We start from the raw sequence: 14,725 nt of genomic DNA, 5'->3' as shown, positions 1-14,725 counted from the left end.
AGCGCCATAGTAAGATTCTATTGGGAGAGCTATTGTGACTTTATCTGTGGATTATTACAACACTTTGTGTGGATTTATTCATATTGCCTGGAACTTTACAAATCATCGGTGGGACATTCAATTTCCTTGTGGATTTGTGATTATTGTTAATTTGAAACCTGGAAGGATCAAGGATTATACCAGGACATTCGCATACAGATAAGTAACACTTTAAATCATCGTATTACTCTTGTACCACCACCAATTACTCTAGATATTGTAAACCATCTCTGTATAATATTGTATATATAATTAAATTGTGTTTTGAATTTAGCTGCTGGTTTCTCCTTTCTGTTATTCGTTCATGTAACACATGTTTAATTTTAAATGACATTTTAAGTCTAAAATACTTCCTTCTATCACTTAGTAGCTCCTAGCCAAGCTCAGTTAAAGCTTTGTATATTTTGTTACCTTATACCCCGTACAGATTTAGAGCAGCCCGTCGCTGGACACTTTCAATAAGGTCGGATTCATGCTGATTGCAGTTATCAAATAGTATACAACCATATTCCAGGATAGATTTACATAGCTTTATATAGCTTTTCAAGACCGAAAGGTGGTATTATGTACGATAATGACTGAAATACGTTTAATATTTTATTAGCCTTTGCTACAACATCATATATATGCACATGCCGCTTAGGTTTCAGATAATGATATGCCATGATGTTAGTGTGTGTTGACGTAATTGAGTGATATTATTGAGCTGAAGATCAGGGTTGTTTAGAGTGCGCTTTTTTGGTGAATATGACAAGGTCTGTTTTCGTTGCATTAAAAGTTACCTAACCAACGCTTTGCCCCAATTTGAGAGAGTAAGAAAGATCATTCTTTAACTTATTAATACAGTCATGGACTATTTAATTTCTGACCAGAGAGAAGTGTCGTCTGCAAATAAATTGATGCCCGAAAGAATCCCTACATTAATGTAACATATATCAAAAACAGTAAAGGGCCAAGTATAAAGCCCTGTGGGACACCCGGGTTGGTATACCTACGTTCCGATGATTGACCATTAAAAACAACACATTCATTTCTATTTCTTATATAGCTTTTAAGCCAATTAAAGTTATATGTGCCGTATTTTTATACTCACGAATCAAGATGAGCTTTTAATATGTTATTTATTACCAACAATAACCATCATTTTGAGAATTACACTACTTTCAATCCATAGGTTTTTATTTTACAAGCACATATAATGAGTACATAGTCATACCATGAAGCCAAACTGACGTCTACATTTTTACAGTGTTATTAGTAATTGTAAAGTGATATCTGCAGGTATGTTTCCATCTAAACATACATAACGCATAAAATACAACAACTTTACAGTATATAATGTATGTGTTGTAGCTAGTATTTATTAGGCATCTGAAGTCATTTGAATGACTTTCACAGCTTAATGCATCAAACCTTGTGGTTTTCAATAGATTAATAAAGAAAAAATAACATGTCAAAATTTTTGTCCAGAAACGGCACATATAACTTTAAGTAGATTTCCTTTAATACCAATATTCTCTAATTTATATATAAGAGCTTCATACCATACCTTATCACATGCTTTGGAAACGTCTAAAAAGAGGGAACATATATCTTTTCCGTCATCAATGATTTGTAAATTTTGTGAGTAATCTTTAATAATTGGTTAATTGTAGAATCGGTTTTTTTTTTCAAACCAGAATTCTTTTCCGTAGCCTTCCGGCTTTCGGGGGTAAGGTAGCATTTCCGTTTCAATGCACAACAACCTCGATTTGAAGATTAAAATATGCAAATAAGCTAGCCTACATAAGCACGCTCACGCACGACGAAAGCATCTTTTTGTTTCGAACACGCGAGGGTACTACCCATTTTCAAACAAGTTCGTAGCCACTATAGTGAATTTTTTGAAGCACATGGGCCTTTTTTTCTGTATTTTATTACCGAAACCGCGTTGTTATGGCATGACACGTTTTTATTTTTTATTTTTCTATTTTTTCGGGATTTGGTCATTTGATAATAAGCTGGAGCTTGAGAGGCCCGGCATTAATGTTGGGGCTAACGTCATAGTTTGCAGCAAAACTGCAACTTCACCGGACTGGGCCCAAGACTCGGCTTCAGTCAAAAAGGGTTATGAAACTGAAAGTGAAATTGACGCAGTCGGAGAATGTTCTGAGAAAAAAAGAGAAAGGCTAGTGATAAGAAACTAGACTCGGTGTTGTCTGCTATAGCAGTTGACGAAAGTTGTAGGTCAGAAAAGTTCGGACAAGAATGTGCGAGACGTTCACTAGATCTGACATGGCGGCCTCCAGAGTAGAGGCTTTGACAATTTATCTTTGTTTAATAAGGAGTCAGAGGAAGATGTTGATTTATTAAGAGGCCGAGGAAGACGAGGTCTTTCAATTGGCCGATATCTATGAAAAATTCAAGTTAGGACCAGCTCTTTCGTCGAAAGTAGCGAAAAGCATTACTACCGCTGTCAGGACTAGGGCGGACGTGAGTAAGTTGAACGAACTATACAAAATTCCGGAAAATATTGAGGCACTGTTGCCACCACATACCAACCACTCGGTGTGGAATTTTATTTGGGCCAACGCCCAGACTTGTGATAGAGCTTTACAAGATTTTCAAAGACTCTTAGGTCATGCTATGGTCCCTTTTCTGACTTTAGTAGAACTCTATGACTAGTAGCGATTTAAAGGATTTACCTCTATTTCCCCTATTTGGCCCCGCCCCTCCAGCCCCTGGGGGATCAGAGCCAAAATTTATACAAGTTCTGTTCCACTTCCCCAAAAGATGTTTGTGGCCAAATTTGGTTACAATCCATGCAGAACTCTAGGACAAGTAGCGATTTAAAGAATTTACCTCTATTTCCCCTATTGGGCCCCGCCCCTCCTGCCCCCGGGGGTCAGAGCCAAAATTTATACAAGTTCTGTTCCCCCTCCCCCAAGGATGTTTGTGGCCAAATTTGGTTACAATTCATGCAGAACTCTATGACAAGTAGCGATTTAAAGGAAATGTTGACGGACAGACGGACGCCGCGCCATGACATAAGCTCACCGGCCCTTTGGGCCAGGTGAGCTAAAAAAAACCTGTCATGCCCCGTGGGGGCGAGGAGGTTACAGAGGGTCCCAGTCTCACAGAGGGAACTCCAGGTTTCACAGAAGGGGGAGAAAACAGTTCAAGGCAACCCCAGCAACGATACCAACCAGGGGGGCGGCCAATACAGTCAATCAGTAGTGCTACGCTACAGGTGAGTGATACAGGCCCTTCGGGTAGAATTGCCGAATTCATTGAAAAATGGCGAGGTATTACATCTGATGAGTGGGTTCTGAACGCAGTTCAGGGTTACCACATAAAGCTTGTTGGCGATAAATGGCCAGTTCAAACTTTTGTGCCCAAATCCATTTCTTTTTCTGAGACAGAACAATTATTGATAGACAGTGAGGTTTCTGGTTAGATTAATAAAGGGGCAATAATTGCATATGAATAAGAGAATGGTGAATTTTTGTCCAATATTTTCTTGGTTAAGAAGAAAAATGGTAAGGTTCGCCCGGTCATTAATTTACGAGGTCTAAATGATTATGTGGCATACGAGCATTTTAAACGAGAAACACTGGACATAGTCTTGCAGGCAGTTCAAAGATTTGATTATTTCACCACAGTGGATTTGACTAATGCCTATTTTAGTATCCCTATTGCTGACAAATTTTGGAAATTATTAAGGTTTGAGTGGCGTGGCTCGTTATACGAGTTTCATGCTCTTCCTTTTGGTTTGGCATGTGCCCCGAGAGTGTTTGCAAAAATTTTGAAAACCAGTGTATAGTTTACCTTCGTTAGTATGAGCAATATCAGTTTTTTACTATATTGATGATTCACTAACGAGGGCCACTGAGAAAAAGAAATGTGGTAATGGACACTAGAGTTTTAATTGATTTGCTCATTTGTCTGGGCTTTTAGGTCTCAATATAAAGAAGTCTATTACAGTAACCCACACATGCCATTGTCATTTGGGTATATATCATTTATTCAATCCAATTATCAAAGTGTTTTTACACAGAAAGACAAAGTTGAACAAAATTTGTTTGGGAGGTGTCAACAGGTGCTATCAATTGATAATGTTCTCTATTAGGCTGCTCGCCTCTCTCCATTGAATTTATTACCTCATTCATTTTATATGGCATTCATCTTGGGGACCTCGTTGTGAGCAGACAAGGTGTATGTGGTCTTGCTAAATTCTGATAGATTACATATGATGGCTGTTCGTGGCCCTTAGTTCATGTATAAGCAAATGCAGAGGTTTACTTGGTGGCAGCAGAATATAGTCAAGTCCAATGGTTAAAACTAATAAGGCAATCCTAACCCTGATTATTTTTTGACCACCGTTATTCCTCACTCGGAGGGGTTGGGAGCATGTGGCTGAGGCACCAGGGAGGGTATATGGATTGTTGGTCCTTACCGATGGAATTTCACATAACAGAAACACATTCAATGTGTTGTAATGTGCTTTTCTTCCCTCCCGGTTTAACACGGTCTTGTATTGGAGACACAGCCATCATGTTTTTTCTATAGTTAACATATCTGGAAGTGTCGTTATAAAGGGCAGCGTTTTTCGTTAAAGGATACCCTTGTGCGCGTGGTTGCGGTTCGAATTTGGGAATATAATTGGACAGTTGTATAAAGCTCAGAACAGTTAACCATCCTACGATAGCTGAAGTCACTAGCTACATTTTGTGTGCTAGTGAGAGACCTTAAATTGATGTGGCCTGATTTATGGATATATTGGAGTTGGTGGGTAAATCGGCATCTTTGGTGTGGCGTTGTCATGTAGTGGTTGTAATTGGGATTTTTGGTAAGTGTTTTCATTTGCTTGTCCCCACAATTGTTTCGGATCACCTGTTCCATGAGTCGGTATACAACTGAATGGTTCCCCTTAAACTGTATCGTAGCTTAATACCTCCCTATGTATACTGGTGGATATGCAGGGATTCTTACGCCATTGTTTTACGTGTGTGTTTTAAATGCGGTGTGACTTTCTTCTTATTATTTATTTATATTTATATGTGTGATGTAAATATTTGGAAAGTTAAAAGAAGAATTATTAGAATCACAAATTAAAATGTTGAACTTTATTCAAATTCTTTGTTCTTTGTGCTGTGGTACAGTTGGGTACAAAACGGATCCAAAGTTTTGTAACAGGTTATAAAGTTAGAATACCGAAACGTTTACAAGTTGGGTTGTCAGAGAGTGGGAGATCTAATGAAATTTTTGTATCGGAAAACCATCAGCACAAAAAGACTTTTTCAACAATTTTAGAAAATATTTAAATCAAACATATATTTTATATGGAAAATAAAATCCAGTGAGAGTGATCTATATTCAAGGTGGATGATTCTTGTGTCACAAATGGATTATCGAGTTGAACACTCCAGCTCCATACAGCATACACCTTCTGAGGCCAAGTAACCCACAAAGTATTCCATCTTCCAGATCTGAAATAACAGAGAAAAACATTTTAAATGAAATTAGTGAACAATTTGCTAAATTGGGACAAGAGAACAAGAAAACTCTTTTCAATCTCAAAATTGAATTGAGATTGAAAGATAAAGTCAGTTAGGAAGAATAGAAAAGATAAGATCCTAAATTTAGTCGCCTTTTACGATCATGCAATAGGGGCAACAGGTACAATTCTAACGCCCTACCTGCAGGGCCAAAAAATCTCTGCCAGTCAACTAACACACCGGGTCAACACAGGATCCTGGAGCTAGGCACATGGATAGCCCGAATGTCAGTCGCAATCGCGAGGCCTCTAACAGTTAGCAGCAAAGAATTGGCACACATGGCCGCCTGGTTTCCCGCACAAAACTGATCGTTGGGCGCCAATTCAGAGGTCCCGAGTTCGATCCCTGGCAGAGGCAGGTATTGAATTTATTTGTAAATCCTGCACCCTGATTACATGTATAACGTTTCGGTTGAGGTAAGTTAAAATAGTTCAAAAGAGTGAATAAATAATTGTTTTTCGCCGTTCTAGAATATGGGGAACTGGGTCCAATTTTTCGAGTGTATCAGGCCGCTACTTTTGTGTGAATGAGAGAAATCTATAGAAACTGATTATTTGGTACGTTACAACACCGCATACTACTTAACCACAACTAAAATATTAGCTTATAACATTCGTAATATAATTCAGGAATGTAACAAAAACTAACCGGTTATACAGAGGGACCCACGTTGCAATCAGTCGATCGTCTCGCAAGGTGTTAACAACTAACACTTGGCCGGCTTCTTGATCTACTGTAACTATTATTACCCCCAAACCCGTATTTACCTGTAAACCTGAGGCCGTGCACATTCAAGTATGGAAATTGTAAGTTCATTCACTGTATTACTCTAATAAAGTTTCTAAGAGCCTATATATAGATCATACTGTAGAATAAAATGTACCAGATCCTTTTGATTTATAACAGTAAACAAACTAGTAATATTCGTATCTAGTTAACCTTGTCAAACCGTAAAACATAAACAGTGTTCTCTCATTGACAAACACGCCATTGTTACATGTGCAAGTTTATTTAAAGGAAATCGTTTGTTCACTTTGCTACAGCAGGCATGTATTGCTGCAAAATTTCACTTTCGAGAGATTATTGCTGCGTCTAACACAAGCTCTAAATACATGGAGTGCGAGAACATAAGTAAGATATTGCTTCTCGCTTGAAATGAAATTTGGAAGGCATTGTGAATGACACCAATGGTAGTATCCACCTTTCGTTGGTTGGGAATTGCCTTCATTGCGTACTTTGCCCAATACCGAGCCACTAGCTCTTCACTCATTACATGAAGAAAGATCTTTACAATTTGCCAGCTTTATGATGATCTTTACACTAACAATAAGTAAAACACAACATGGTAACAGTCTCCCCAAAACACGCACCTCGCACAACATACACGCAAACACGCTGCATGCCATGGGAGGCCGTCCTTACATGTTTCCCAATAATTGCTGTTTAATAGGACGTATAATTAATCAAACAAAACAAAAACCAGACTGGGTTCCTCAAACCGCGGTCACGCATTTGTAAAGATATTACTATTTGGGAAAAATTAGTAAACAATTGTATCTTTTTATATATAAAAATTGGCATTCTTCCAAATATAGTACAATTTAAGCTGATATTGGTGGTCATTTAAAGAACTAACATACTACTCTTACTTACCTTTCTATGTCGTGAACATATCCCTGAATGTGTTATAGGTGGTCCCGGAAGTGGTTTACTAGGTAACTTCACGTTTAGTGATAGAATTTATATACGGTGTGTAAATTCAACGCCCGTGGTATTGGATTCTTGTCTAAATAATATGTTCTGTATTGAATTAAATACAGGTGCATTCTAATACATACGAATGTTGGTCGAACACTTATCGGTGAATAATTTGGGTGCTAGAACGTGGTCCGGAAGTGGTTAACCTCCGTAAGGGTGTATCATATATGATCTGGTGTAAACAAATAATTTAAATAATCAACATTACTTTAATTCAAATATGAATTAACATGTTGAAGCTTAGTAGCTCGTCTTACACATGGTCAAGATTAATATATTAATATACAAAATGTATAAGATTGTATCTATATTGCTTCATGAAAGATGTCTCTCAAATAAAGAGGAATATAAAATACATTTAGTTGCGGTTATTCCATAAAAAAAACATTTGCTGCTTTATTAAAAAGATAAAGCGAGGTGCTATCTTGCTTACGTGGGTTGAAAAAAATTACAAGTCATACATTCCCAACATGTCTGGTTCAGCTGCACATTTGATGGGCCAAATTTCCAAAGGTCCCACCTGGACCAGTGACCCCTATAATGGGGATGTTGTCAGATCCGCTTATCAAACCGCTGTGAATAATTATAGATAAATCAGTATTTATAAGTACAAATCGATAAAGGTCACATGGTAACATACTTCTTTTGCAATGTTGCCGCAGACTGTGAATTTTTTGTTGAGCGCTCGTACCCCTGGGTGCATTATCCCCATGGTCCGAAACACACCCTAAGTCTATATAAAGTGTTTAGTTTATGCTCCTGCTTTATCGCTCTGTTAATTAAATCCAAACAAACTGTGACACAGTACTACATATTGGGGTTTAATATAACGATTAAAATCAAGGTTTTCAAGGTACTTAAACCGTGGGTGACTTAATAAAATGATTTTTGGTCGATAAAACTGAAGGAATGATGATCAACTGTTGTTCAAATAAACGAAAAATCGAAGATCATGTAGAATAAAATTGTTAACTAGTTAATAAGCATTAATATGCCCTGCCAGGTAGGGCGTTAGAATTATACCATAGCTGCCCCTATTGCCATGATCGTAAAAGGCGCACTAAATTTAGGATCTCATCATTTCATTCTTCCTAAATTACGTTTATCGTTCCTTACGTCTCCATTGACACTTGCTCAGTTTTGTTCTTTAATGGGGCGCATATCCCCATGTGAGGAAAGGCTTCTGGGTACTCGTTCCCTGGCCGACAAACACACAAAAGTCCATAAAAATGATAAACGTTAGTTTACTTTTAATTCCTGCTTAGCGGCTCAGCCATTAACAGGATTTGGACGACTGGTTCGCCCGTTTGTCTGTATAATGTAAACCCGGTGGGTTTATGTTTAGCCTTTTGTATCCTTCCGGCCGCATGACTTTATTGTGAATATAATATTTTGACAATTACGCAAGCTCCTATGCTAATGTATGTATATGTACTTGTAGAGCAGGTAAGTGTATACAAATCCAATAATATCACATATACGATGTAGATATCTAAAGAAATTCTCAAGGGCAACATTGGAGTCGGACACGACGTAATTATGGAAAAGGGGGTCCCGTCGCGCTCTGATGCTGTCATTGTTATTGTGCAGTTACTTTGTTATTCTCGCCATAGCATATATGTTTGTACGATTACACACGAACTTGTAAGAAATATTTTGTGGAATGATGCATGGTAGCATCTTTTATCAAATATGACTTTATTTGAGAAAATTCGTAAGAAACCATATAAATACACATGCGATAGTGATTCGTCTGCCAGTACTAATTCAGATTATTACTAACCCGGAAATCAGGGCCCTCATCACGCCTGATTTTCGCAATCCACTCCCTCTTGGTATCTTTATGTTTTAGAAGTAGGTGAAAAGTTAATTAAGGTGTATCCTGCTGTCTTCGTTGCAATGGAGGAACGCAGCAATGGAAAATTGGTATAAGCAGTTTTTCCATCTCGGCTGTCCCCCCTACAAACAGTACCCGTCACCTGGCCAGGACGTACAAAAGTCTGTAAAAGTGGAAGTTCCTGTTTCGCCCGTTGTCAGTATAACATGACCGGGTGGGGTGTGTTGCTCCAAAATACCAGAAGGAAGCCGATCTTCAAGCTGTCTGTCAACAACTTTAATTAAACTAGTGCAAATACAATGCACTAACAATAGATACAAGTTATAGAGCAGCAACCCGAAACAAAACCTCAGAAGTAGAAATATCTAGCATTACAGATTGAAATTTTAAATTCGGTGTCACAGGAGAATAATGACAGACACTTTTCCTGCTGGTTCGTTACGATAATTTTATTTATTCACACGGACGTGGACAAGAAATCATAAAACCCCTGAAAATATAATGGCAATGGCCTGTATAAGTACAATATATATATATATACATAACATCTTTAAATGTAGGTTAAAAATGAGCACATATTAAAGCTAATACACTAAAATGTTATTCATTTTGGATTTGAAAGTGTTATATGATATATGATAAAGTGTTATATGATAGAATGTAAGCACTAAGCACACTAAAGGCATACTAAAAAGATACTGTGGCAGACAAATATCTCAGCTGCTGATGACAATACAAAGCACCAATACAATAACTTTATACACTTACTCGTCGCATGCACTGTACAACTAAACCAAAAAAAAAACCATAGAAATAAAAAAGATATTCAAATCTGTTTTGAAATTAAAAAAACCCAATACTATGAATTTCAATTGATAAGAGCATAATTGCATAATTACTACAATGTGCTATGTAAACAGGAACATGTTCACAAGATATATATATATACCCGATGATATTGTTCCATTGATTTCATGATAATAACAAAAATTACATTTTCAAAAGACTAGTTATATTAATTATAGAGGTGACTTTTACAGCAGATATTTGATACAGTCTACATAGTCTAATTAAAATCCTTATTATCAGAGTAAATCTTCATTTCAATTTGTTTTCTATTGCAATAGAATTCTAAATTTTGCTTCCTTTAAGAATTATGCATTTAACGCTTACACAAAAATTAAATGTGTGAAATAAAAAAAAAATATGTAAACTTCAATAATTACTTTAACATTACGGTTGGTAAGTATTCCTGGAGAAGTGTTGACATCATCTCCGACAAATTGTGGTTCTTTCTCTTTTCCAGGAACTGATATTTGAAGACTTTGTTTTGGACTTTCTAGGCCATTATTTGTAATTACCAAGGGACTTTTTCCATATCTGTTTGTGCCCATATCCATCTCTATTAAAATTACAGAATAATAATATTGAATAGATAAACTAAATAAATCATAAGAAGAAGGACACATTGCCATGTTTCTTGCATTATGTGAGGCTTATTTCCCATCTAAAATTAGGGTGAGAAATGAATTATGTATCTGCTATAATCCGTTGATAACTATTTTATGCCAACTGAAAAAAAACTCAGGTCATGTTCATTTTTTCATTCTGTTGAGGTTCATGTTTTTTTTTTAGCATTCTGGGGTGAGTGATAAGGATTCAATCCAAGTCTTTGTGAAACCAGTTTTCGAAGTCTTTGGAACCAGTGAAGGCTGCTGCTGGACCCGTAAGACGAATTTTGCAGTTTATCTAACGCATCTTCATATTCTGACGTGGTGCATACATGGACACATCTCCTAAGCATTGACAGTATGGGTGTCAAGACACTGGCTAACACACCATTATTCTGTTTTGATGACCCATCTTTTCCAACTTTGTTAAAATGAAATGCATTTAATTACAGTACACGAGAATAACGATGGTCTTAGGGCGTCTCCTTGCTGTTAATTTGTATTACATAAAATCCGATGGTCTTAGAACGTCACCCTGATGAACTATTCGAAAAAAGAGCACTATTATTAATATAAATCCAGTTGTGACGTAACCGAAGGACCAGATTATTAACACAACCAAATACCGGGCATTTCCGTGTTGTGGTTCTTACTGTGTAATAGAGGCGAGGTTTTCTGGCGATATATGTGTCCCGTATGTAGCGGGACTGGTCTCTGTACTTTGCGTTGTGTTATTCTGGGATCTCAGATACTCGTTCCTCAAAATACCCTTTCCACCATGTTTTTTTTAGGCGGGAGATGAGAGAAATGAAACCAAAAGGCAGAGATAACAGTCCCAGTATTTCAATTATAATAGAATTCAACGTGAAACTAACCAATGAATATAGCAAAAAATTTCTGCCAAATGTCAGTATTGATAACCCTTCTAAAAGCTTAACAACAAACCTAAACGATAATAAATGATACTGAGTATTCTGGATTATGGACAATATGCGGACGAATAGGAGAAATAAGTTATTAACTGTAGCAAAGGAGTCACCAAGGAAATATTAAAAATCACAAGTCTTTTTTTTATATTTAATGACCAACCTACTCATATTGTAAAATAATTAGTCTTTTTTGTTTGGAATATTTCCTATATTATTTCTCCCCTACGTTACCCATATCACTACCAACTCTAGCTAGCTAGGCCTAATACAACAGCATACATGGGAGGCCGTCCTTACATTAACTCTGAATGTTAATATGACGTTAATTGAATCCTACATCCTACAACTAACGTGGTACAATATGTATCACCTAGGAGAAATATACGAACTGTACGCAGTCCTGGTCCTTCTCACTAGCACTATATTATATAAAGTTCAATTTAAATTGTTTGTCCGATTTTATTTACGTTACTATTAACAGCCAGATCATGTAAGGACGGCCTCCCACGTATGTAGGGTGTGTGAAGTGCAAGGTGCGTGTTTTGAGAAACTGTGGTATGTTTGGATTGTGTCTTCTTGTATAGTGGTACTGTTTGTCCTTTTTATAGTGCTATATCACTGAAAACATACCGCCGAAGAAAACACCCCCCACCCGGTCATATTATTACTGACAAACCTAGCAAACCAGTCGTCCCACTCCCCGTTATGCATAAGCGCAAAGCAGGAGAAGAAATTACCATTTTGCGAGCAAGGCGGTGCCAATGGAGGGATTAGGAAAGATAAAGTCAGAGTAGGTAGAAGAGAAAATATAACATCCTATATTGCAGTCGCCTACAATTCTGTCTTCTAAGCCATTACCAGTATATAAACTTATAATCCTATTTGTGAAACCAATACTGGTTCTATCGAGCCATACGGCCCTAATATACAAAGTGGCCAGTTAACCCATGCTTACCTGACACAGGTGTACCTTGCGAGCTCTCTGTCTAGCGCATAGGATTACACGTACTTATATATGCCGGTCCTCATCTATTAGCTATTTGGACTGAAAATATTTCGAGCTATAAGCCTACCCGTATACAAAGATTGCCGTTCAGGAGCGAAAATACAACCTGATCAAATAACAAGCGCCATTTCTTCCGTAAATAACCACAGGGATTGAAATTATTCCTCACTTTACTTAGAACAAAGGACATAGTCATTCAGATCCCCCGCCAATGGAGATTATCAAAGCTGAAGTAAGTTTGATTGTTGAGACTTGTGTGTATGGAAAAAAAATGGCCCTGCAGGTAGGGCGTTAAGACATTGTACCTGCTGCCCCCCTATTGCATGATCGTAAAAGGCGACTAAATTTAGGATCTTATCTTTTCCTATTCTTCCTATCTGACTGTATTTTTCCTAATGCCTCCCTTGGCATCGCCTCACTTTTGGCCTTGAGTTGAGCGTTCACCCTTGTGAGGAAGGCTCTGGGTTCTGTCCCCTGGCCGAGACACAACCAAAGTCTGTAAAAAGTGGTAGTGTTCTGCTCCTGCTTAGCGCTCAGCATACAGGCGGAGTGGGGGACGACTGGTTCGCCCGTTGTCAGTATAATGTGACCGGGTGAGGTTGTGTTGCTTGGTGTCTTCGGCGGCATGCTTCAGTGATATAGCACTATAAAAAGGGCAACACAGTTCCACTATACAAGAAGACACAACATGAATTTACCTCAGTCTCCCAAAAACACGCAAAAACCCTCGCACAACATACACGCAACACACACCGCATTCATGGGAGGGTCCGTCCTTACATGACCATAGCTGTTAATAGGACCCCTGGAATTTATTCAAACGAACATAGTTTATTGAAATTTTGTGGAACATCTTCAGTAGTTGGAGCATATCTCATTCATTTATATATCTACATATGTACAAGTAAATTCCAAATGATTTATTAATCTTTATTTCAGGATACAACACATGAAAAACGAGGCTAAAAAATACTAGACCTGGATCTTCCTCTCCCCCAGCATCAGCCTTCTTCATTTCAAAGAGTGCTCCACTCGTACAACACTGTGTATTTCTGCAGGTAGGGCGTTAGAATTATACCTGCTGCCCCTATTGCATGATCGTAAAAGGCGACTAAATTTAGGGATCTTTATCTTTTCTATTCTTCCTAAATGACTTTATCCTTCTAATGCCTCCCTTGGCACCGCCTCACTTTTGGCCTTGAGTTGAGCGTTCGCCCCTGTGAGGAGGCTCTGGGTTCTGTCCCCTGGCCGAGACACACCAAAGTCTATAAAAGTGGTAGTTTCTGCTCCTGCCTAGCGCTCAGCAAAAAAAGGAGTGGGACGACTGGTTACGCCCGTTGTCAGTATATTGTGACCGGGTGGGGTGTGTTGCTTGGTGTCTTCGGCGGCATGCTTCCAGTGATATAGCACTATAAAAAGGGCAAAAGTTCCACTATACAAGAAGACACAACATGAATATACCGTAGCCTCACCGAAACACGCCACCATCGCACAACATACCACGCAACACACACACCGCTTTCATGGGAGGCACCGTCCTTACATGACCATAGCTGTTAACCATAATTTAAGCTGTTAATTAGGGACGTTAATTAAATCATAACAAAGACAAACCCAAACCACACAATCAGGGATAGTAAACCAAACCAATCCCCCCCAGTACAAAAAGAGAAAATTCCTGGAATGATAATAGTCACCAAATGAAACACCCCCCCCAATTATAATAATACCCCAACAGTAGAACCCCCCCCCCCATCAGTTGTTCTAGGGAATAACTGGAATCATAACCAGAACTCACACAGGGGAAATAACTGGGGCCCACAATCAGAACCCAATCCAAGGGAAGTAACTGGAGAGTCATAAACCAGAATCAATCCAGGGGGAGTTAATCTGGGCCAATAACCAGAGTTTTCCAAGCAATCAATGGGCCAACATAATCAGACTTTCACAGAACCATAGCAATCAGTGATCTCAGAGGAGAACAAACACGAACAAAATAAACCAAGTTAGGTCTCTCGAATTCGGGAAAACTTCTAAATGCATGGGTTTGAGGGTCAAAAGCCAGCAGCGAAATCTGGGAGGGACCCATGATATAACAGTCAGTTAGTATCAATGACAAGGAACAAGGATTATTTGTATGTACCAAGATTTGTAATCAGTATTACTCC

The 14,725-nt window shown here is 38.2% G+C and overlaps 1 pseudogene; it reads left to right on the top strand.

Moving 5' to 3' along the window:
- Positions 1-1,979: 1,979 nt before the first annotated feature.
- Positions 1,980-2,703, top strand: LOC138312644 (uncharacterized; annotated as a pseudogene).
- The last annotated feature ends 12,022 nt before the right edge of the window (positions 2,704-14,725 follow it).

This window comes from Argopecten irradians, unplaced genomic scaffold (genome assembly GCF_041381155.1).
Source record: "Argopecten irradians isolate NY unplaced genomic scaffold, Ai_NY scaffold_0408, whole genome shotgun sequence".
In the NCBI taxonomy this organism is placed as follows: domain Eukaryota; kingdom Metazoa; phylum Mollusca; class Bivalvia; order Pectinida; family Pectinidae; genus Argopecten; species Argopecten irradians.
The sequence above is the reverse complement of the archived record's forward strand: the minus strand, read 5'-3'. Positions and strand labels throughout refer to the sequence as shown.